The sequence below is a fragment of the Macaca mulatta genome, chromosome 9, assembly GCF_049350105.2.
Source record: "Macaca mulatta isolate MMU2019108-1 chromosome 9, T2T-MMU8v2.0, whole genome shotgun sequence".
Lineage (NCBI taxonomy): Eukaryota > Metazoa > Chordata > Mammalia > Primates > Cercopithecidae > Macaca > Macaca mulatta.
The window spans coordinates 2,004,597-2,027,835 of NC_133414.1; the positions used below are offsets into that span (position 1 = coordinate 2,004,597).

The following is a 23,239-nucleotide window of genomic DNA, read 5'->3' on the forward strand; positions in this document are numbered from 1 at the left end:
TGGGTCCCCACCACTCAGAGTACAGCACGATTGTGGAAACAGATCCAACCAGGAAATGCCACTCCTCACCAATAAAGTATGCTGTTTTACTCCCATGGTCTCAGCAATTTATTTCATCAATAGCGAGATTAAGGAATGGTGGGTTCGAGGTATGATTGAGAGAAATAAAAATGACTAATAAAGGGATCCGAAAGAAAAGCTCCTTATTTTGGAGATTTCCACCACCTAAATTAAACCACTGCACTGGGGAGTATTGGTCCACACGTAGAACTCACTGCACTGCAGAGGAGACACCAACAGAGACAGAGCACAGGGAGCCCCTGGCTCCCAGACGTCCTCCAGTCTACACGGTTCGCATGTGCCATTATGAACCTGGACCTCATTGATTAAGAGGCCCCAGGTGGAAATCTCAGCGTTGCTCATGCAACACGGTGCAGAGTACGACAGAAGCGTGTCCTAGCGTCCCTGCCGTCCAAGTTCCAGGGCACTGGCTGTGGGATCGGCTACTTTGCTACGCGGGATCCTTCCCTCTCCTTCGGAAGCTGTGGACACCCACGGGCGGGATTTCCCAGGAGGTCACTGAGTTTACATCACCCTGTAATGAGGACAGCTGTCCACAGGTGCCCCACCATGGCACTGTATATCTCCCTGAAGTGTAATTTCTCAAGAAAACATGAGCTGCTGGTTTCATCTGCCCTTGGCCTTCAGGCATCCAGACCCAGCCTGAAACTGGCTCTTTTTCTTTTGAAGCTGAGCCTGTTTTCTCCTTAGCCAAGGTTTTCAGAGGCCAGGAGAGTTCACACTGAAATTCATTCGGGAGCCCGTTAACAGCTGTTGTTTCCAGTAGGGACGGGCAACAGAGAGAACAATAAATAACTCAAATATAAAATGCCTGTGCCTTCTTTGTTCTACCAAACAAGAATAAACCAGGGAAGGGTTTGCTCTTCTAAACCCTCGCAGCCCAAACTAATTTACTACAAGAGAATGAAATATCTTGCTTGAGTTATAATTTCATTAAGGGAGTCCAATAATGTTACACTAAGAGTGTGAAGCTCAAATGATTTAGTCTGGAGGATCTCAAGATGAAATTACATTTTTAATAAAGTAAGGCTACCAGCCAAACACTCACACAAGTGCACTAAACTATTCCAGACTTTACTTTAGCAAAATCGTAAGATATTTAAGGATTGTTTTAGATCTATCAAAGTTTTTACTTTCTGATGTTGCTAGATTTATCAAATAAAAATTCAGGATATCCAGTTAAAATTGAGTTTTACATAAACAGATAATTTTTTGGTATATAGGCATTTCTAATATTGTGTGGGACACACACACAAATATATATCTGTGTACATATATATATGTATATACACACACACACATATATATACTTAAAAACCTTATTCATGGTTTATCTGAAATTCAGTGGAAGGCAAAGGACTTCAATAGACATTTCTCCAAGGAAGATGTACTAATGTCAATAAGCACATGGAAATGTAATCAACATCACTAATCATTAGGGAAATGCAAATCCAAACCACAATGAAATATCATCTCACACCCATTAGGATGGCTATTAGAAAAACAAAGCAAAATCAGAAAATAATGTGTTGGTGAGGACACGGAGAAATGAGAGCCCTCTGAGGATGTGAAACGGGGTAACCGGCAGGTCAATGCCCAAATAATTGAAACTCAGAGAGATAACTGCACCCTCATATCCACGGCAGCATCGTGCACCAGAGCCTAGAGGTGGAAGCAGCTCAAGTGTCCTCAGTGGATGAGTGAAATGCAGTACAGCCAAGCAACAGAAGATTAGGCAGCCTTAAAAAAAGGGAAATCCTGCCATTTGCAATGAGCGTGCATGAAACTGGAGGACCTCATCCTAAGGGAAATAAGCCAGGCATAGAAAGACAAATACTAGCGCATGATCTCTCTCATATGTGGAATCTAAAAAAAGTTGAATTCATAGAAGCAGAGTAGCATGGTGGCTGCCAGGGTCCATGGGGTGAGGGGAGAAGGGAGAGAGTGAGGAGATGTTGGTCTAAGGTACAAACTTCCTAGGATGAATGAGTTTTGGAGTCTTAATGTGCCGCATGGGGACTCTGGCTAATAACACATATTGTCCACTTGACATGGGATAAGAGAGCAGATTTTAAGCATCCTCATCCCCCACAATGGTAACTATGGCTGGTGACAGATGTGTTAATTAATTTGTGGTGATCATCATTACACAACATATATATCAAATCATCACATTGTACACCTTGAATATATTCAACTTTTATTTGTCAATTAAACATTTTAAAATTAAAAGAAACACGTAAAAAACAACGGCAAAACAAAATCAAATGTAACTGGGTGTCCTGTATTTTCTCTGACACTCCCAGTTGTGCCTAACCAACTTTTCTTTCCGCTAGTGCAGCGGACTTTAGATTTCATGGGACAGCTTGAGCAACCGAACTAAAGCAAAGGAAACAGAAAGCCAGCAGTATTGCTAACACTTATCTATTGCTAACAAGTACACCTGAAATTCCAGCTATGCTCTGCAATCATCGTGAAGGCACGTAAGCTCTGAGAGAGAAGCGATTATTTCTAAGAAAGGGCAGACCGCGTCTTTAGAATGTTCTTGGAAAAGGACGTGAAGAATTCCATTTTTAATACAGAAAAAGTATGACAGAAGTTCTTTGGCTTCAGGGCCTCTCTTTGCGGTTTCCTCCGAACCCATTGTCCCTTTGGGATCTGATCTATATTCTATTAGTTCAATATGAGTAGAACTCTGATATTCAGATAATTCGATTTTTTGCATGTTTTTCATTGTCATCTTTTGAAAATCTGGTTTTACTCAAGCTTCTGATGAAAAAAGGAAGCCATACTTTTTTTTTTTTTTTTTTTTTGTGCCTCCATTCTGGACCTTTTGGGTGTGCCGGAGAAGCTGCATCGCAGGGCGCCCCATGCTGCCGCTGCCTCCCCACCCTCTGGGTAACGCCTAGAAGAGTGGGCTGGGCTGGCTGGCTGTTCCTCTAAAAACGTCAGGGGTCAGCTGGGCAGTCTCCACGCCTCAGCTGCTCACATCCTGGGTTCTTGAGCTTGGGCTCCCATTATCGAATATGGACCAGCTGGAAGCTGACCCAGAGGATGCAGTGACCCGGGGCCAGCCCTGGTCTAAGAGTCAAGAGTCATTTTCAGGAAAGGTCGATGGCTGTTTTTAATGCATGGCTTGAAAGTTCCAGGACACTTGCTTTATAAATCTTGTTACTCACTGTGGAATAAGCAGCATTTACTTGAAGCAGTTTTATGTATTTTAGGGGCATCTGGGTGAGCATCTGGAGGGCACAGAAGCCCTTGCCCGGAACCAGGTACGGCTGTGAATTGCAGTTGTGGCCTCTGCAGCACTGAGGCTCTGTGGTTATCGCCGGTTTTTCACATTATAACAGTTTGGGAGAACTACGACACTGTCAGGGCTGAGGGAAAGAGACACCCACTGGAATAATTTGTAGGTATTTTCAGATGTCCTAATCATCTTGTTTAGAAATAAAATGTCCTGAGTTAATAGTCTACTTATTGTTTCGTGTTAACATCTTGGGGTGAGGATTATCCTTGAGTGAGATAGAGAAAAGCAATGGCTTATTTTCCCTGAAAGGCACTTGTGGCTATGCCAGCAGTTTTTCATTCAATATCACGAGTCCCCTGAATTCATGGCCTTCCCCGGAATGCTTGATGTGAATTATCAGGTTTTAAGAACATGTGGTTGAAGTATTAGGTGTTAGTGTACTTTGCAAAATCAAAATAACTGCACATATTGAGGATACGTGGTTACTTCGTCATTAGTCACACTGCATAATCACTGGGACACGTCTTAGCTTTCTTGACGTATTTATTCCAGGTAAAGAATCTGAGACATTGAGAAGTTAGTGGATGTGCCCAGGACTATCTATAAGGTCCTCAGCACGTCCCAGGCTTCCAGGCTGCAGTTGCCTTCCGCACTGAGCAAAAGCTACTTGAGGAGATCTTCATCTTCCTATCTTTTCCTGCCTGAGTAAAGTTTATCCTTGTAGTGTCTGATGAATGTTCTGGATTTTTCTTCCTTGCCTTGCCTTTGTTAAATTTTATTTAACCTTTTATGTTTCATTTGTCATATCTTTAAAATCAGAATAGCATCTTTGTTTCTAGGGCCACAAAAGGAAGAAGGGTGCAATAAATAGTTTTTAATTCAAATATGAAAAGCATTTAAATTTAGGGTCTGGTTAATATTTTGTAGAAAAATCAAAGGTACTCTCCTCTCTGCAGAATACATTGTAACCACATACAATGTATTCATAAACAAGTTATCGGGGTTGGCTGAAAGCCCCAGGATCAGACGGTGCAGAGGAACATTCCCTCATCGTGAAGCGGGAGAGCCAGTTCTCTACCTTTCCTGGTCTAAGGACCATGACTCAACAACATTAGCTGAGTGGGGCACAATGAGATTTCAGTTCTGTCTTACCAAATTCTTTCTGATCTATTGAAACCAAGAAGGAAAATGGTAAATGCATTATAGTCTCCTCCAAAGTGAGCCTGGAGAAGACATGAGTGTGTGAAGTGATCTTGAGCCCACATCACAGTCCTAGAAAGAGCAGGAAGGAAGGCTCGCTGGCCATGCATGCACAAGCGCCTGGCCAGGATGAGGGAGCTGCAGCTCACCAGCTGTCTCATTGTAAACAACAGCAAAACTGGACAAAGTCTATGAAACAACCGATTTCAGAGTTTGGATGCCAGGCAGTCGTGACCATTGTTCCTGAGAAAAAGAAAGCATGTGAGTGCACCCCACAGCTCCACAAGCCTCTCACCCGGAAGCTCTTTTTAGCAGTAGAAAAGTGGACTTGAAGAAGAACAAGCATCACTGTAAGCTGAGAAGGTGAAAACCAAAGCTTGTGCTGCTGAGGAAAGTAGAATTTGAGGGCAGAAGGCAGCTGCTTCAGAGATCTGGTGGGGCCACTGGATTTGGTTGAGACTCAGCCCCACATGAGAAGGGGAGACTCAGATCTCACTGAGAGCAGTGGCTGGGGACCTGTGAGCTAAATGAAAATTCAAGTGATGGCACAATGCTGAAAGTCTGGCATTCTGATCAGGCAGAATTATAGATCACTGAAGAGCTAGGATTCAGCTGGGATGGTAAAAAGGTGATGTTTAAGGACTAGGAATACTCTAGTCCTAGATTAAGAACTGCCATGAACATGTGCTAACAAAGACTTAAAACAAGCTTTGAAATGATCTAGTTGATCATTTCAACTAGAAATTGGTCGGTAATAAACTACCCTTGGTCAGTAATAAGCTACCTGCTAGAAGAAAACTCAAGAACACCACAAAATCCGTATTCTCAACAACATGGTATCCACAAAGCCCAGCAAATAATGATATAGTAATAGTAATGACATTGCTAGATGTGAGAAGCAAGGAGAATATGACCTATCCTCAGAAAAAAATATAGTCAAAGTAAAAAGATCTAATGATGCTGAAATTAGCAGATAAGGATGTTAAATAGATGTTAGAAATATTTTTAAGAATTTAAAAATAAAGGGGACGTAATAAGTAAATAGATGGGGAATCTTGGTAGAGAAATGGAAACTGTATAAATAAAATAAAAATTCTCAAGCTCAAAAACATAACATTTGAAATGAAAAAATTTACTGGATGGGTTTCACATTAGATATGTCATTTCACAAAACATATCAGTAAATTTGAAGGCAGATCAGTAGAAACAATAAAAACTAAGCACAGGGAGAAATAGAAACAGTGAAAAAGGTGACAGAGACTCAATGATCTGTTGGACAATATAAAGCAGTCTAATTTATGTATAATTGGAATTCGAGAAAAAAATGGAAAAACTGTTAAGGTAGAAAATGTACTTTAAATAATACTTTTAAAGTTTTCAATTTTTTAAGACACATCAAATCACAGACCCAAGTATCTCAATCAAACTTACACAGAATAAACCTGAAGAAGACTGTACAAATCAGCACAGCCAAACTCCTGAAAACGAAAGACAGGGAAAGTATTTTCAAAGTAGCCAGAGAAACGAGACCTCTCACATATAGAGCAACCGCAACAAGAATGACAGAATACAAATTTGAATTCTGCTAAAAGACTATTAACTCTTTAAATACAAGATAATGACAGTGTACTGTAATGTTTATTATATATTTAGAAAATATATAAAAAGAGCAGCACACACCTTGGGATGGGGTAAATATAATTATTCTGTTGTAAGTTTCTTCCTTTGATCACGAGGTAGTTGGCTATGATAAGTTAAACATGCATACTTTAATCTCTAGATCAGTCACTAAAAATAATACAAAGAGGTATAGCTAAAAAGTCAACAGAGAAGATAAAATAAAATACTAAAAATGATCGATATGTTGAAAAAGGCAAAGAAGGAGAAACAAATAAATGGAATAAACTGAAAAAAAATTAGCAATATGGTACACTTAAATCCAAATATGTCAGTGATTACATTAAATGTAAATGGACTAAGTACTCCAATTAAAATGCAGAGATATTCAAATTATATTTAAAAAACAAAATATATTTTTGATTGCTACAAAAATGTACTTCAAATATAAAAATGTAGATAGGTTAAAAGTCAAATAATTGAAAGAGATACATCATGTAAATGCTTATTTTAAGAAAGATGGAATGGTTATGTTAACAATAGATGCAGTAGTTTTCAAAATATGAAATATTGCCAGGGATTAAGAAAGACATATCATAATGATCAAGTCATCAAGATAATATAATAATCGTTGGTGTTTATGCACTCAACAGAGTTTTAAACAACATGAATAAAAAACTAAAAAAATGAAGGAAGGTAGAAACATATATAATGATAGTTTGAGATTTTAACATTCCTCACCTAGTTACTGATAGAACAAGTAGTGAGAAAAAGGCTGTATTGAACAAAAAATTAGAAGAATGCTAACAGCTAACTTGACCTAACTTACATTTATAGAACACTGTATAGAGTATTTGTTGAGATGGACTATACACTACAAAATAAAAAAGGTCTCAATAAATTTTATAGGTTTGAAATCATAAAAGTGTATTTTCTGGCCACAATATAATCATGTTAAATATACATAACAAAAACATATGTGGAAAATCTCTATATACTCAGAAATTAAGTATCACCATTGTAAGTGACCAAAGTGTTAAAAAGAAATCACAGGAAAATTAAAACCTCTTTATTCTCAGTGATAATGAAAGTATAACATACCTGAATTTGTGAAACAGAGTTAAAGCAATGCTGAGAGACACATTTTAGCTCTAAATTTATGCTTATATTAGAAGAGAAGAAATGTCCAACATTATCTAAACTTCTACTGTCAGAAGCTAAAAAGGAAAAAAAAAGAGAGTACATCAAACCCAAAGTTGTTAGAGGAAGAAAATACTAAAATTAATAGTAGAGGTCAAAATAGGAAGTGGAAAACAATAGGGGAAAAACTCTAATGAAACAAAAAAATTGACTCTTTGAATAGGTTTGATAAATCTCAAGTTAGATTAATCATGAAAAAGGAGAAAAAACTTCCATGTTATCTAATTAGAAACAAATAAGGGGATCTTATTACAGTTCCTGCAGTCATTAAATAAGAATATGGGAATAATGTGAACTATTGTGTGCTAGTTAGTGAAAAACATAGTTGCAATGGGAACATTCTTTGAAAGGCACACACTGTCAAAGTTCACAGATGGAGAAGCAGAAAACCAGAAGAGTGCAATATATATTAAGTAAATTTAATTCATAGTAAAAACCCCCTCACATGTAAACTAGGCTCAGACAGCTCCCTCTGGTGAATTGCAAGAAGTATTTAAAGAATAAATTATACCAAGTCTGTGCAAAATTTTCTAGAAAAATGGAAGGGGAGGTGACTATCAAAATTATTTGATGAGGCCGATGTTAATCTAAAGCCAAAACCAATCAATGATGTTATAAGAAAAAAAAAACCCTACAGACTCATGGTCTTCACGAGCAGATGAGTTTTTAACAAAATATTAGCAAATCAAGTTCATCCCTATATAAAAAGGTTAATGTTTCATGAACCAGCGTGGTTCATCCCGAAATGCAAGACTGGTTTACAGTTTGAAAATCAATCAATGTAATCACATCCTTTACATAATAAAGGGGGAAAAAATCATAGCATCTCAACAGATGCAGAAAAAACATTTGAAAAACACATGCCAAACCTCCACACTCATATTTACAAACTATTGCTAAAATAAGTTAAAGATAAATAAATAGAAGGATACACCATTTTCACAGAATTCAAGATTCAATATTGTTGTAATATCAATTGTCCCCTAATTTGTCTACAGACACAAAATCCCATTCTTCATGAAGATTCTCAACACACAAAGGACTAGAGGAAAATTTCCTTAAATTGATACAGGACATATACAAAAGTTATAGCTAGTATTATATTTAATGATGAAAAAGTGAATGATTTCCTCGTGGGATTGGGAACAAGGCAGGGATGTCTGCCTTCACCACTTCTATTCAACACTGCACAGGAGGTCCTAGTTAGTGTCACAAGGCAAGAAAATAAAAGTCACAGAGATTGGAAAGGAAGTAGAACTGACTTTATCCTCATGGCATGATCGTATTTGTAGAAATTCCCAGGGAAAGATGAAAACAACTACCGGAACTAATAAGTGAATTCACGTATATAAAAGTCTGCATGCTTCTATGTATCAGTTTAAAAAGCAGAAAATTAAATTAAAAAACAATACTCTTAGGACAAAAAGTTATAAAATACTTAGGTATAATTTGAAGAAAAAAAAAGACATGCCAAACCTACACTCATATTTACAAACTATTGCTAAAATAAGTTTAAAAAGACCTAAATAAATAGAAATATATGCCATTTTCACAGAATCTAAGATTCAATATTGTTACAATATCAACGGTCCCCTAATTTATCTATAGATATGATTCGATCTCAGTCAGTACCCTTGTTGAAATTGAAAGATAATTTTGAAGTTTATATGGAAATGCAAAAGACCCAGAATAGTCTAAACAATATTGATACTGCAGAACAAATACAATGTAGTAATGGCATAAGGCTAGATAAGTACCAGTGGAAACAGGAATGGAATCAAGTCTCAAGTCTATATGATCAATTGATTTTCAACAAAGGTACCAAAGCAAGTTGATGAAGGAAAGAAAGTCTTTTTAACAAATAGTACTAAGAAAACTAGACAACATATTGAAAAAAATGATTCTGAGCCCCACCTCACATCCTATGTGAAAATGATCACAAGATGGATCATAGACCTAAATGAAAAAGCTAAAACTATAAATTTTTAAGAAGAAAATTGAGGAGATTAGTTTCATGATTTTCATGTAGGCAAGGATTTCTTAGCTAGGAGATAGAAAGCACTAACTACAAAAGAAAAAAATGACAAATTAGTTTTCATCAAATTGGAAAAATTCAGCTTGTTGAAATACACTGGTGATTAAGCTAAAAGGAATGGATAGATTGGGATGACATATTTACAATCAAGGTGACTGTTTTGTATCCAGAATACAAAAACTCTTGCAACTTAATAATAAAGGATATCAAATCTCCACTTATAAAAAGTCAGCAACATACTTGAACAGAAACCTCACTGTGAAAGACACTACAAAGATATACAAATAGCCAATAAGCACTTCCAAAAGACCAGCCTGGGCCACATGGTGAAACTCTATCTCTATAAAAAACAAAAAAATTAGCTGGGTGTGGGTGTGGTGGTGGGTGCCTACAATCCCAGCTACTTGGGAGGCTAAGGCTCATGAATCGCTTGAACCAGGGAGGCAGAGGTTGCAATGAGCTGAGATCGTACCACTGCACTCCAGCCTGGGGGACAGACAGAGTGAGACTCTGACTCAAAAAAAAAAAAAAAAAAAAGAATAAAAGGCTGACAGTGCTACACGTCTACATGTCAGTAACCATGTGGAAAATCAGAGCTCAGATCTTGGCATAATAACTTCAAGAAATTTTGGAAAATGTCTTGGTTGTTAAATATACACCTTTCCTACGAATTACCACCTCCACTTCTAGATATTTACGCAAGATAAATGAAATGTATATGTTCACAAAAAGAGTCACATGGGGATATTGATCCAAACTATTCATCACAGCTTAAAACAGGGGAGATCTCAAATGCCCATCAACAGAAGAGTGGATACACGAACTGCGGTGCATTTATACCATGAATTGCTCTTCAGTAAAACAAAACAAAATGAGTGAACTGTTACAATTTTACATGATGATATAGATGGATTTCAAAAACATTATGCTGAGCAAAAAAATCTGGGCACAAAAAGCAATATGCAGTGTGGCTCCATTTACATAAAGTTCCAGGAGGCTTTCAGCACTCGGTGGAGAAAGCAGAGCACGGGCGTCTCTGAGGGGGGCGTGTGGATTGCGGGGAACAGGCGGAAGTGGGCTTCTGCTGGTGGAATGAAAAGATGCTGTATTTAGATGGGGCATGTGCTACGTGTGTGCATGCATTTTTCCTTGGACTGTAATGTGTGCGGTTTGTACATTTTGCTGTATGTAAATTATACTCCCATTATTAAAAAAAATAAAAAAAACCCAAAAATCATGACTGGACAAGAAAATAAATGATGTAAAGCAAGCCTCAAAGAATTGTTGAATCTACAAAGAAGAAAATTGAGGATGGTAGATATTAAATGAAGATCCCTGCTAGGAAAGTGTATCTGCTTCTGCTTCTGCTTATCAGGACTTAAGATTTCTATTTTCTTTTTTCTTCCCCCTATTTTATAGATATGAAAGCTCAAATATATCAAAAAGCCTTAGACACTGCAATAAGAAAAATTATAGTCTCAAAGACAAAGTCCTTTGGAGCCAGCTTTGGATTTGCACTGAGGATCTGCATCCACATAAAATGAAGGGAGAGTAACCAGTGAGGGGGAAAACAAGAGCTCCAGAAAGCTGCAAGCTGGGATCAGAACTGTGAGCCTCAGGCCTGAAGGAAATAATGTATACAGTGGTCCATTTCCAAGACAATGTGCCTTAAATCGGCTTAGGTCAGCAAACTACAGAAAAAAATAGGACATACTAGGCCCCTGCTTGGATAGCCGACACCTACTTGTTGGCCCACCCTCTGCCCCTTTAGTTGCCCTCACCCGAACCAAAGAAGTTTAGTCTAAGATGAAAGTTTACGAGCCTGTGAAATAGCTTGTTTTGTCTGTTCTTGTCAGCCTGCCCAGCTACTTAGGTCATAAGTCAAATACCTGAAGTCAAATACCCTGAGCTGACTGGGATTGCAATGCATTGTGGGTTGCAATAAAATGCAGCAAGACAACCCTAAAGAAAACACCTACAGCCCGTGCCCGACAACCAATAGGCCACGTCTGGGAAGGTTGTGACCTCATAGTGCTCAGCCTATGAGGGGCCGGGGGAGGGACCTGCGCACGAGGGGTTAAATGGCTTGTTGAAGCTGTGCTGGGTGTGCCTGCCCATCAGACACCCGATCTTGCAAGACCATCATTAAAAGTCCCACTTTTGCTGTTCTCCGGGTCTCTGAGTCCATTCTTTGGGTTTGGACGAGTGAGTTTGTTTCTCACAGGCCCAACCACACATACCTTGGTGGTCTCTGAGGCCTCAGTTTACCCACGATGATTTGAGGGACTGTGAAAAGATCAATGTTTTTGGAGGCCACTTTGTGGATGGAAACCCTGTTTCATTTTACAAATAGTTTATCAAACAATTTTTAGCAAGTATGATGAAAATTAAAAAAAAGTCTTTTGGTACATGATGATATGTCAGTTATCTGGAAAGTCATGTGAAATAACATATTGGCTGGAAATTTCAATAAAAATGATACTAAAAGTGATAATTGCCAGGATGTCTAAGAATTGGATATTTTTTTTTTTTTTTTTTTTTTTTTTTGTGAGACAGGGTCTCACTCTGTCACCCAGGCTAGAGTGCAGTGGTGTGATCCTGGTTCACTGCAGCCTCAACCTCCCGGGCTCAAGTGATCCTCCCACCTCCTGAATAGCTGGTGCCCACCACCATGCCTGGTTAAGTTTTATATTTTTTTGTAGAGACAGGGTTTTGACATGTTGCCCAGGCTGGTCTCAAAATCCTGAGCTCAAGCAATCTGCCTGCCTCACCCTCCCGAAGTGCTGGGATTACAGGTGTGAGCCACCGTGCCTGGCCGGGATTTGATCTAATACTCTGCCTCCTAAAAAGCACTAAATATTTCATAGGAGAGGCTATTAAAAATCATAAAGTAAGCACTTTGAGTCTGTCCTTATTTCAAAAATTGAAAGTGAGGTTTGCATTTCTGCCTTTCCCTTTTGTGGGCCACGTCCCTTCCACATCTCGCAAAGCTCTGCTCTCCTGAACAGTTACATAACTGGGATCGGGGCTGACAGCTGGAGTCCACAGAACTCACTTGGTACCCTCAGGCTACAATACTTCGGCCTCTGTTACAAGCTTCCTTCTCATGTTTTCCTTTTGCCAAAACACGCTCTGACAGATGGCCTCCCTCAGGCTTGACCCACTTTCTCCATAGCTGTATATTCGAACAGAATACAGGTGTGTCTTCAAATGGATGCACTTCTATCTAAACACAAACGCAAATCAGTGTGGACAGGTGGGATGCCCTGGGAAGCAGGAGGATGATTAACCTCCATGTAGGCAGGAGGAAGGAGTAACACTGCAGAGGAAATGCAAGGAGTTCGTCTCACAGGTTTTCAGGAACATGGGCTTTAAAACGCCATCTCCAAGCTCCTATCCTATGAACAACACAGGGAGTTCAGGCAACTTTTAAAGAGATTCTGGGTCTGCACTGAGTTTTGTAAAACACAAGAAGGTTTGATTCTTTCAGTGAATCTCTTCTAGCAATTTCAGAGATGGACACAATTCATGGCTTTGGGCCTGAAAACATCCAGTTAAAATGGAGGTGGCCCGCGGTGTCAGCCACACGTTCATTGTCATGGGCTGAACGGTGCCCTCCAAGAATTCTGCTGAAGTCTAACCTCCAGTCCCTCAGAACGTGACGGTATTTGGAGAGTTTCTTTAAAGAGGTGATCGTGTTAAAAGCAAACATACAACTCCTAATTACCTTCTCAAAGTCCCCAAATTAGTAGGAAGTAATCTGTGCAAGTGGCAGCGAGCCTCTGGCTGTGACAGGAGCTCCCAGCAGCTGTGCATGTAAAAACATCACTTCCAATTCACAGGGCTCAAAGTTGGGCTAGCAATTAGTAGTATGGCCAGATTTGAGCTATTGGTAGAACGCATCCTTTTTTCATGGTTTAATTTCTTTTTCTCTTTGTTGGTTACAATATTTCTGGTAGCTTTTTATTTTGAGTTTTGTGGGTAGATAGTAGATGTATCTATTTATGGAACACATGAGGTGCTTTGATACAGGCCTGCAATGCGTGACAGTCACACCATGGAAAACGTGGTATCCATCTCCTCAAGCCTTTAGCTTTTGTGTTACAAAGAATCCAATTATACTCAGTTATTTTAAAATGTACAATTACATTATTATTGGCTCTATTCACCCTGTTGTGCTACCAAAAACTAGGTGTTCTTCATTCTTCCCAGTTACTTTTTTTTTGGTACCCATTAGCCATCGTCACCTTCCCCATCTCATGGTTTAATTTCTAAGGTATTTTGTTCTCCCCCCAGGTAGCTTTCCTCAAAGCCAGGGCACTGGGACATTCCTGGGTCGTCACCGGGACTCACGACAGGGCAGGATTTTGACAGCAACCGTGGGGCTGTGCACAGTCTCAAAGACCACCCAGGCCACACTTGATGCACCGCACTCCAGCTAACCTTGGAAAAAGCTGAGACGCCAACATGGACACACAACAGATTGTTCTGTGTGCCCTTCCAGATGTGAGCGGTGGGCACAGATACAGATGGTCCCTCAAATGATTGATGGGAAAAGGTGACTCCTTGCAAGAAAGTATATTTAAATTAGGAGAATAGTCTAAAGGTGTGCGTTCACACTTCACAAGGAGAAACTCACAGCTTTCCAAATGATTAGCCAAGGCTCAGCCAAATTTCAAAGTTCTAGACACGAATGCTCCACCTGGGAGTGGAGGCTCCAGAAGTCGCCTGACATCATCCTCATCCTTTCAGGATGGTGTCCTCAGTGAACTCTGCCTTAGGGTGCAATAATTAATAGCACTTCCTCCCACTCGCGCGTCCCAGGTTTAGAAGAGAAAGCACAGAGCCATCACACCTGTGAAAGAAGCTCCCCTGGGAGGCGGGTGGCCTGAAGGCAACCATACTCTAATCCCCAATCAGCTTCTGATTCCAACGCCAAATTCCTCACGTCCTACTGAAAGCTTATCTGATTGTTCTGTAGGATTTCTGAGTCCATCTGCTCAAAACTGGACAAGTATGTCCTGTAAAGATGCAGTGTGTCCTTGTTCCTCTGATTCGTTTAATGCCATCCACCTAGGGTCCAGCCTCAAGGCCCTCGGGTCACCTCTGCCTGCCCATTGTCCTCACTGCACCTGTTAAATGCCTCAGCTTCTGTAGAGGGTCCCTCCTGCTGTTTCTCCACTCCACAGCCTGCTCCCGCCACTTCGGCTCTCATCTGGGCTTTGCAATAATCTCCTATTTATCATGTTCACCAATCTATTTGTTAACTGGTTGCCGAAGTCACTTTTCTTGAATGGATATTGTGCAAAGGCCCAAGAGGGGAGAGGGAGTGACCTCGTGGAATTTCACGTAGGTTTGTGTGGCCAGTGTTGGGGGTGTCAAAAGTGGGCCACGAGCCAGAGAGGAGTAAGTCAGGCCCCACTGGGCTCCCTGCACTGCATGAAGTCACTGACAACCTGCCTGGGGCCTCAGGAACATCAAAGATCTGAAGCCAGGGCCTGAGAAGAGACTTGCATTCTGCAAAGGCCTCATACGAGCATCTAAGGGGAGGAGCTGCTTCCTCTCCCTGCTAAGGAAGAGGGGCACCCCAGATGCCAGGACTCTGTGCACAGGTCGTTTATTTATTTCCTTCCTTCCTTCCCCTTCCTTCCCCTTCCTTCCCCTTCCTTCCCCTTCCTTCCCCTTCCTTCCCCTTCCTTCCTTCCTTCCTTCCTTCCTTCCTTCCTTCCTTCCTTCCTTTCTTTCTTTCTTTCTTTCTTTCTTTCTTTCTTTCTTTCTTTCTTTCTTTCTTTCTTTCTTTCTTTCTTTCTTTTTCTCTCTCTCTTTCTTTCTTTCTTTCTCTTTCTTCCTTTCTTTCGTCCTTTCTTTCTTCCTTTCTCTTTTTTTGACAAGGCCTTGCTCTGTCCCCAGGCTGGAATGCAGTGGCGCGATCAGCTCCCTGTAGCCTCAAATTCCTGGACTCAGTCGATCCTGCCTCGGCCTCCCAAGTAGCTGGGACTACAGATGCATGCCACCACAACTGGCTATTGTTTTATATTCATTAGAGATGAGGGCTTGCTATATTGCTTTGGGGGCCTCGGCCTCCCAAAGTGTTGGGATTACAGGTGTGAGCCACCATGCCTGGCCAAGATCTTTTATTCTCCAAGTCTAATATGTTCTTTCTGAATTCACTGCTCAGAGCTCCGGCCCGACAGCTGATGACACCGTCTTGAATCGAAGCCTAATGCAGAAGCCAGGCTTTAAGCCCCATGGTGAGTAGGTGACCAGGAACCTTGGCCGCCTCCCTCCTGTCTCCTACCTGGGACTCTCCGATGGTCCTGGGAGGAGCTTGTTGAAGGCCTCAGCTTCACAAAGGTACTGGCAGTTCCTTGATAAGAGAATGGCAAGGTCCTTACTGCCCTCCTCTAACTCCTCCAGCCCTGATGACCCCAGCCTCACACTTGCTGTTACTGGGAGCCCAGGGGGCCATGATGGGCCACCAGGCTCTTCTCCCCAGCAGGGCGTCCACTCCTTGTGGGCCCAGGCTGCCTCTTTCATGGCTCCAGGTTCTAGTGCAGGGGCTGTGAGACCCTTCCAAGTGCTGGACCTCCCTACAGCTGGACCTCATCCCTGCACCACAGACCTTCCCCATCTGTGTCCTGGGGTGCTGCGGGGATCCAATGAGACAAGGACAAGGAGAGAAAGTGCAGCAGGGTGGGGGGCTACCCTCCTGTGATGGCGAGGCCCGGCTCACTGCGTCTCATAGCGGCTGCCTTCAGCGCCCCCGGCTTCCCCAGGCCTTGCTGACGCTTGCCCTTCTGAAGCCAGTCACAATCAGCATTTCGCTTTATTTTCTGCTGAGCTTATTTGAAACTGGAAGTGTGGCATCATGAACCCTCCTAGCAGGGCGCCCTGTTCTCTGCTGACCAGACTGAGCCACGTTGTCTGCTCTGAGTCCATGTTTCTTCAGCACTGGTCCAAATGTGGGCCATTTCTCACCTCTTCTACAAATCAGACATTCTAGTTAACTGGAAAGCGAGCAATGATCGCGTAAGTAATTTGTTTAGAGAGCAGGTCAAAGAGTTAATAGCTGAGCTTGCAAGTCTAAATCTAATTATTTCCTCAGCACTGAGCTCCTGGCTGGAGCACGGGATGGGTTTTATTATTTTGAGCCTCCCAACTCCTCTGTTTGTGCGACTCTCTCCAGCCATGAGAGTGCTGCCGAACTGAACTTCCCGTCCCTGGCCCCATGCCCTCGGTGGCCTATCGCAGCTGCACGGGTGGGCACCCACGCCTCGGCCGACACATCCTTCACGTCCGTCTCTGGTGAGTTTGGGCTATTTGAACAAAGGCTGGAAAAGCCTGTCATTCATTCCTTTCATCATTCATTTGTTCAACAAAGACTTGCCAGGCACATGCTGTGTCCCAGGATCTAAGAATCCAGCCCGGAGCTCCTGTCCTGCTCCATTTCCTCCCTGCCATCCCCACCTCCAGTGCCCCTGTGACGCCTACTACCCGTCCGCCTCTCCCCTCCTGAGTGCAGGCTTCCTGGGGCAGGGCTTTGCCTGCTTCCTGCAATTGTGTCCAGGGCGCGGGCGGTGGCCCAGCACAGGCAGGGGCTCTGACACGGGTGAAAGACCATGAGTGCTGCTCGGGACATCTGGCCTTCCACGTGTGCATGGCTGGGAGGGAGACGAGTTTCTTCCTTGGTCATCCCACTCGCTCCTGTTTTTCAGGGCCCCTTGTCTCTGACACAAAACCCTCCCCGCCCTCTCCCTGTAGAGCTCCAGTGAGGACCTCCCTCCAGGAGCCCCAACCCCAGTTCCAGATAAACCTGTTTTTTCTAAAACTGTCAAAACCCAGCTCTAGGGCAAAGGTAAGACAACCGAAAAACATGTCAATTTGCCATTTCTTTCTTTGAGAAATCTGTAATAGGCTAAGGAACAACTGATCAATATAAATAAAGTTTTAACGGTGGAATTTCAGGTATCGGCATAGATGGAGAGGAGACTTTCGTGTCTCTGACCCTCAAATTACCCAGCTCTCGACTCTGCGTGGGTTGGTGCACCCCAGTTTACTGAGAGGCCAGGTTCACTTTTGGGGAGAAGAGATTTTCTCCCTCTGCAGCAGCAGCGCAGCCTGCACGAGGTCACTGGGGGAAACTTCGGGGTCTTGACGGGTAGAGTGGTTTGCCAGAGAACCACCGAAGAGCCTTCCAGCAACTTCCAAGAGTGGGCACTTACTTCATGCCCTGGGAAATCTCTCCTCAGAGCCTGGCACAGGTTTTGGTATCAGCAGGGCCACAACAGATGTTCACTGAATGAATAAGTGAATGACATGGAACGTAGGAAACATGAAATAAAATGAACTGAGAAGATCTGCAGGGACTGGTTATCCTGTCCATCTCCAAACACGGAGGAAATACGCTGACTTCCCACCAAAGTCCTGCTGGGGCCAACGGCAATCAGGTCGCTGTGCTCAAGTACCGGCTGTTCTCTAAGAGGCTGAAGGAGGGTATTTATAGTTCAGGGGAAGGAAGGAGAAACCATCTCTCGAGATCTCGTCCTCTCTCAGAAATCTTTGCGACGATAAGAATGAAGAGGGATGGCATTTTGGGCCCGTGATAGATGACACCACCCCAGATTTGCAGATGAGACCCTTTTTTAGGAGAGGTGGGCACTGGTCAAATGGCATTTATAAAGAATCTGGCCAATAATATCTTTTTTTTTTCTCCTGGTTTTCATTACCACTCAGCACTTGCCGCCTTTCCAACTGAAGTTCAGTCAATCAGCAGGGTCTGGCAGGGTCCCCGACCCGATGCCTGGGGTCCCTCTGCCTCTCAGCTTCCCAGGAGGTGGCTAATGAGTGCTGAGATACAAGAGGGGGAGAGTGACAGATGCTCTGTCGGGATCGTCCTGCTATGCGATGATCACGCCCTGAGATAGATTCATAAATGTGTTTTTCCTACGTTCAGGGTTTTTGTAATGTTATTTGGAGGGTGCACCAGCTTGTCATTGAGTGTGCCAGGGAACCACTGACCAGAGAAGTTTATTTGTGCCATGTCATTAGGACTGTGAGTAATAATAACAATAATAATAATAAAACAAAGGGAAGAAAACTCGGCAGGGGGCTGCCCTTGAGGGTGCCCTGAGGGACACACAGGAGGCCCTGGTGGGAGGCTGCCCCAAGGAAGCTGTGCATTCTAGGATGTCACAGCCTGCCTCTGGCCTGTGCTTGGGAGGTGCCAGTGCAGCCGCGCTTTCCATTTCTGTCTCTTGTTTTGGAGGTTGGATTTGAGGGATGAGGACAAACATGAGGAGCGAGAATTAGCTGGTTCAGATCAGAGGAAAAGCGTGAATCACAGGTGGAATGGGGCGTGTGGTGTGCAGGGTTGGAGGCACCGCTGCGGGGGATACGGGAGCATGGGCAGGGAGGGGATAGGCTCCGGGGCTCTGCCTGCCTCATGGAGCAGGCACCTGCAGCTGTCCTGCACCTGTCTCTCCTGCATGGGTTGGCAGAGCAGCGTGGGCTCCCCCAGGCCAATTCTACCTCAGGGTTGAGCCCTGGGCCTCCCCGAACCTGAGTCCGGGCAGCAGTTTTACCATAAAAGGCCCATTTAGCAAACACACCTCAGGGCCTAGACTCCGTGTCACAGCTACCTGAAGTGCACAGAGTGAGACACATTTCGGCGAATCGCTGGCCTCTCACTGCTCCCAGTGACCAGCAAAACAAGTCACGGCAGCACATGGAGATGGATTTTCTGAGAGAAAGGCAGCCTGCAGTGCTCTCTATTAGATGCCCTGAAAATCAATCTGCAGCCCACTCCAGCCTGGTAAAATTAGATCTAAAACTGGTTAATTTAGTTTCAGGAGTGTTTTCCCACCCGAGGCCAGGCCTGAAGACACCGGGCGGTAAAGCACCCTGAGCTACTGCCAGCCCCGTGCTCCTCCTCTGGGTGGGGACGATGCTCCATGGCACTGAGGGGCTGGTGCCAGGGATGAGATGGCGCCGCTCCCCTCCCCACCTCGTCACTGAGAGCTTCCTTTTCATGCTGTTCTTCTGCATTCCACACGGTTTGTAAAGAGATGTGGCATGTGGATGTTTTTAATTTGCCTGAGTGGGAGGGCTTATGGTTTTGGAGTTGGATCCTTGGGACAGCCGAACCCTCTAGGACGCAGCTGTTTTGCAGCTGAGGGCTCAGCAAGGGCTGAGTTAGGGAGGGCTGGGAATGACCTCAAGGCAGGAGTGACGAAGGCCTGAGAATCATCACTTCCTCCACCAGAATCTTAACCATGCTGGGCCCCTGACCATGATTGGAAAATTGGGAAGAGCAAGTGCAGTATCAGAGAGTCCCAGGACCCCTCGCCAGGGCTGCGGCCTGGGTGGGCACCCCCGTGATTACATGCCTCCCACTGTGTGTCCCACCAGCCACAGACACCGTCAGGGCCAGGGTCACCCTTCCCACCTCCCGGATGAGAAGAAGCCTCCAGAGCAGCCGAGAGACCCACCGTGGAGGCAGCCGGATGGCAGACAGGGCCCGGTGTGTGTGGTCTGGTTGTGACTTTCCCACAAGGCATGACCCGTGGGAAGGATGCGTGAGCTGTGATGGCACAGAGCTCTGCAGGGACCAGGGTTTTGCAACACCTTGGCTTTCAGTCATGCTGCAGGAAGCCTAGGTCCTCTCCCTGTCAGAAAAGACAGCTGGGTTCTGGGGTTTCATAGCACATGGGCACCCCCGGTTCCAGGACCCGCCCTGGAGGGCAGGTACCAGCGCTGTTCGGGGCCTCCGGTGATCGTTCCAGCTTCCTTCCCACAAAGGCCAGGTGCAGCCTTGGAATCCTCTGACACTTGGATCCCCATGGATCCAACGGGAGCTCGCGCGCTGTGAAGACGGCGGTGCATTTTAAACGGCGCCAGCAAGGAGGCTGCACTGTGTATCCCGTGTCCCCATTTCCACCTATGAGTGGCGGCTTCATGGCGGTTTGGGGTGGCGTCCAGGCTCTGTTCTGCAGAGTCCCTGTTTTTCTGCGAACCTCACCCTCTCTAGAGAGGAACGAGCCACTGAGCAAGCAGGGTTTCTTGCTTGTCTTCAGAAAACTGCAGCAAGGCCTGGGGAGCAGTTCCCAAAGTGTGTTCTGCCAAACACAAACAGGCGCTAGCGCCCAGAGCATCCTCACAAGCGTGTACTTGTGGAGGGCTGAGTTCTACAGAATTAAGCAGATTTCTTTATGGAGGGGCTTCCCGGGGCTTGTAATGCGCGTTGTGCTGATACAATTTGAAAATCTCCAAAGTGGAGTAAGCACACAGCCTCTCTCATGACCTTGGAACTCGTTTTTCACGAGCATCTTACGGAACTTCTGTTCCACCAGACAGACTGGAGAAGTGCTGACATCTGGGGTGTCACGAGGCCTGGCTAATGTCTTTCGAACTGTCCTGCAGACATTTCGTAAGTTAAGCAGTGGACAGACCTCATTTAACCTGTGCTGAGCTCCAGGATGAGGGGTAGGGAAGGATGGCTGTCTCATTCTGCGTCTGGTCCAAAGTCAGTGTTTACATGTGCGCGCGCAGGTCTGGCCAGGGGTAGGGCGCATTCTAAAATCTCCTTCTGAGCGATTTGCTCATCAACAGCTGTTCTGCACACACACGTGGGGAGCCTGCCACGTGCCACTCTGCTTTGCCTGGTGGGGTCAGGGGAGAATAGAACAGAGGGAGTTTCACTGAGAAAAAATGCCGTGTGGAATTGGTGCATGGTTAGCATAGACGCGGCCACTTAGCTCACACAAGCCTGGAAATGCGCGCTAGTGCAGCATGTCACTTACATCAAACTCTGAATTATCAAATATGGGAATCAATCAAAGACGGCTGACGGAGGGGCTCAGCCAATGGCGCACACGCTCACCGAGTCAGAGGCGGCCCCACTTCAGTGGAGACTCATCCTGCCTTCCTCGCCATCAGCTGGCATCTCCTTCGGGTCAGCCGAAGCCTCCTCCCCGGGGCCACTCCTCCCGCCCCCCAGCTTCCTGAGTGGATGAGGCTGACCCCTTAGCTCCAGCGGGGGCTCTGATTAACCTGATCAGGATAAACCTACTCGCCTGGCAAAAAGCGACTCCAGAATTTGCAGTGTCCAGTGTAAAACAGAAATGTTGGAAAATCACTAAGAATTTCAAGATGGCGCCAGCAGAGCATGAAGCTGAGGCCGGGGCCTTCCAGGTGGAGCTGGGCCGGCTCCTGCCCCAAGCCCAGATGCCACGCTCCTCCCTGGTTTTGTTGCGTGACGGGCACAGGACTCAGCTCAGGGCGGCGGAAGTCAGTCTTCCGGCTGGGGCAGGTGCGCTCCTGCGCCTGGGCTCTGCTGGGTCCTGCAGGCACCGCCTGCGCCTCTCGTGGAAGCGGCCGGGGGTGGGGCTGGAGAAAGGCCGGCCGCCCCCTCCACGGGACCCAGACCCCAGCCGCTGCTCAACTTTTCAGCTTTTCTGAGCCAGCAGCTGCTCAGCTTTTCAGTTCCACGAGCCAAGGTTGGGCCTTCGCACATTCGCAGCCAAAGAGGTCCTGATTCATCCACCCCTTGTGACCGAATACCTCAAGCGTCTTCTCTGGGCGTGGAGTCCCCCACGTGTAAAGGGGCGATCACGATGTCTCAGTCATTACGGGGGCGCTATCTGGGTCGTCACTCACACCCCAGACGCAGGAGCAAGGCTAAGCCTGGCGCTGGTCAGGTGTGGGCTGTGCTCCTCGAAATTATATATACGTTTTTTAAAGGCTTTTGCTCCGTTTGTCAGTGAGAGCCATTCTCATTCACTCCCGCCTTACTCATGCCAGAATGAACCAACTTAGGCAGCAGCTCTGGGTGAGCTGACGGGGAAGCCGCTCTGACAAGCTCAGAGCTTGCCCTCCATGTGAGGGGTCCAGCAGCTGCCCACTCTGAGGGAGGGCACCGTGGCGCTGGGCGTAGCTGATCTGCAGACCCTCGAGCTGTCATTCTCAGAGCTGCAGCCTGGGACTCACTTGGCCCGCAGCAAGGACAAGTTCCTCTGGAACCCAGACTTTCTCATGCAATGCATTGTTGGAGGCATGTCCCTCCCGGTCTCCTATTGCCCCTAAATTTGCTTTCATTCATCATTGCAGGGCTCCTACCGTCCCGCTCCCTAACCTCCTCTGCTCCTGCCTCCCCGACTGGAGGCAGCCGGAGCACACCTGTGTCATCTGGGTGTGTCTGCAGGGCGCTGTCCTGTGAATATCAACCAGGCCAGTAGTTGTGGGGAGCGACATTGCACCCCAGGGTCACCAGCCACCCCCCAGCCACTCCCAGCAAGCCAGGGTCAGGGGCTCCCTGTGGGGCAGGGGCTTCTGCATCCAGCAGCTGGAAAGCTCTAGGCCGAGAGGCTGAAACAGCTCCCAGTGCAGGGCTCCTGCCACCTCGGTGCTTTCCTAAAGATGAGCTCTAGAGGCCAAGTTGCTTACTCAGTTAAAAAAAGCGTTTTGGCTCAGAAAAGCAGGAGAAGCTGCTGCCAGGAGCTGTCTATGCTTGGCCAGGAGGAGAGCAGGACACAGGGAAGGGCATGGAGCGGCTCACGGGGCACCTCGGGAGGTCCCCAGACAGGTCTCGCAGGCCCCACCCCTGGGGGCCTGATGGGGCTGAGCTTCTCCCCTCGGCAGGTGCTGAGGTGCCCCTCAGTGCCCAGCACAAATCACTCTGCAGAGATGCTGCCCATTTGCCAGCTACCATCCAGCAGACGCCAGGGAGACGTTGCGTGGTGATGGGGACTCCGTTCCTCCCGCCTATGCCCTGAGAAAAAACGTGTCATTGTGTTGCTCGATTTTCTTAATGACAACCATGTGGGGCTCTGCAGGTAGAAAAGTGACCACTTGTGCCAGGC

At 45.3% G+C, this 23,239-nt stretch overlaps 1 protein-coding gene across 1 annotated transcript in view; it reads right to left on the bottom strand.

Annotated features, from left to right (window-relative positions):
- The window catches only part of ADARB2 (adenosine deaminase RNA specific B2 (inactive)), a 519,334-nt gene that overhangs the window by 169,324 nt on the left and 326,771 nt on the right, over positions 1-23,239 (bottom strand). The window lies entirely within an intron of this gene.